Below are 2,888 nucleotides of genomic sequence, written 5' to 3'. Positions count from 1 at the left end.
TGTTGTTTGATTGTTATTGCAAGACTTTACAACATATTATTTATCGTAAAAAAAAAAAAAAAAAAAGTATAGGGAAATTATGAATATTGAATAGGTATTATAATCATTTTTCTGTTGTTGAAAAACAGAAAAAACTTTTTACATTTTGGTAGTTGTGACACTTTCAGACAACAAATTTAGCCCCTTCACTAAATGTATGTCTAAAATACATGTACATGTATGTAGGCAAGGTTACTTATCCACATAAACAGTTTGTACATATATTGTGATTTGCTGTAATTATTTTGCAAAATTACAGTGTTGACTCCGTTGTTTGTTTTTATTTTTAAAAATACGAAACGGAAGAGATAGAGAGATATCCCGAGATTTGTAAACAACTTTGCTGAGTGTCAGGTAATAGGACAAATTGAAAAGAAAACGTTCAACAAGATTGATTTAATAATTTATAATGGTCTTTTTACGTTCATGGGGTTTGGGGGTGTAAATTATGCAGGGGTGCGGGATGGCTTTCCATTCATGAATTGCCAACTCCTGCTGAACATCTGGTATCATTAACCCTGACTGGGCTCCTTTCACTTCTCCACGTCTGGTCTCAATTACCGCGCGTGGTCAATGGAGACGTCCGTTGTCTGACCTTGGTAATGACGTCCTCGTTTGTCTGACCATCGTCAGTGACGACATCTGTTGACTAGCCGTGTGTTACAAATGAGAGGTGTCAACAACGATTATATATATATATATATATATATATATATATATGCCTAACGCGATATCAATAGTACAGTTTCAACAGAAAAGGATTACATGGGTTTTACACAGTTAAATGATAATTTGAATGATCATGAAGTTCTTTTAAAATCTCATACCTATGATGTCAGTGATATTAATTGTTACGGTTTTTCTGTAGACAGAAAATCAAGAGATAATGTGTTAGATTAATTTGGTAAGCTATTGAGCGTATGTAAGGACTGTAGTATGTATACACTCAATTGACAGGATGCTTATGGTGAATTTACATGTAAAAATTCGTGTTGTAGACTACTTTATACATTGCAAAGATGGATTTTGTACAATATGTGTAAGAAATATCTGTTAAGCCGTTTTCATCACTTTTATCTGATACACAATTCGAGTTACACTGAATCTTACTGTGGAAAAACCCCCAAACCAACAGGTAACAAATTTTCAATAGCTGAAGATAACCCTATAATGAACATGCAAGTGTTGCAAAAAGCTGGATTGTTGACGAAACACTGACGTATAGGACTTTTGTTCAGGATAAAAGCGACATGATGAATCAATTAGAACTCTAATCATATTGATATAACCCATAAATGCATTGACAATATTGTGGATACCGTTGGTGATATATTTGTCCGAAGTGCAAAAGAAGTTTTTGACTTACCAAATACTGTAAGTCTAACAATGGTTTACCAAATACTGTACATAAATCTAACAATGGTTTACCAAATACTGTAAGTCTAACAATGGTTTACCAAATACTGTAAGTGTTACAATGGTTTACCAAATACTGTAAATCTAACCATGGTTTACCAAATACTGTACATAAATCTAACAATGGTTTACCAAATACTGTACATAAGTCTAACAATGGCTTACCGAATACTGTACATAAGTCTAACAATGGTTTACCAAATACTGTAAGTGTAACCATGGTTTACCAAATACTGTAAGTCTAACAATGGTTTACCAAATACTGTAAGTGTAACCATGGTTTACCAAATACTGTAAGTCTAACAATGGTTTACCAAATACTGTAAATCTAACCATGGTTTACCAAATACTGTAAGTCTAACCATGGCTTACCAAATACTGTAAGTCTAACAATGGTTTACCAAATACTGTACATAAATCTAACCATGGTTTACCAAATACTGTAAATCTAACCATGGCTTACCAAATACTGCAAGACTAACAATGGCTTACCAAATACTGCAAGTCTAACCATGGATTACCAAATACTGTAAGTCTAACCATGGATTACCAAATACTGTAAATCTAACCATGGATTACCAAATACTGTAAATCTGCTAGACAGAAGTATAGAAAAGCAATACAAAACAGCTATTTATCCGATATGATGGTACTATTTTCAAGGAGGACTTGTTCAATAAAGAAAAATATTATAAAAGATTGTTAAAACAAGCAAGAACTAGTCACTGAACAGATATATAAAGAAAAGATTGAGTCATCTACGTACGTCAAACCCAGAAGAATATTGGAAGATATTGAACACAGGTTGTAATAGTAACAAACAAAAATGTAATGTGGACCTTAAAGATTTATTTGATTTTTTTTTTTTTTTTTTTTTACAAAGAATCCAATAATACAACGACGTATGACACAGCTGGTGATGATTATCCGATATTTACTGAAGAGGTGTCATTCTTATCTGGTGTGGAGTTGAACTCCTTTTTAATGCTTTACTTTGTATTGCAAGAAAATAAAACATTGATTGATCAAGATGAATTTGAAATCTTTCCGTTTATTTAAACACCAATATGAACAATGTCTATAAGAATGATTAATATTTATTATGTAATACATCTATTGTTCAGACATACATGTAGGGCAATCACTTTCCTTTTTACTGCAACCATGTTCATTTTTCTCCCCCCCCCCCCCCCCCCCCCAGTTAACTGACAAAAATATATATTTTTAGAAGCTGTCCTCAGACATGCCTCGATTCCGATCTCGGATTTCTATACGTACCAAATGTATCAAAATAACCGTGCATTCTGCCGATGGTACATGTATCTATTAAAATTATACTGCTGAAAAGTTAATATTTTCCTGATTTTTCGAGAAAAGTGTGAATATTAACCCTGTCTGTGAGGCTAGATTACAAATTATTATTCAGTTCAAAG

Source organism: Ostrea edulis, chromosome 7 (genome assembly GCF_947568905.1).
Source record: "Ostrea edulis chromosome 7, xbOstEdul1.1, whole genome shotgun sequence".
Classification (NCBI taxonomy): domain Eukaryota; kingdom Metazoa; phylum Mollusca; class Bivalvia; order Ostreida; family Ostreidae; genus Ostrea; species Ostrea edulis.
This window is presented reverse-complemented; position numbering follows the sequence as displayed.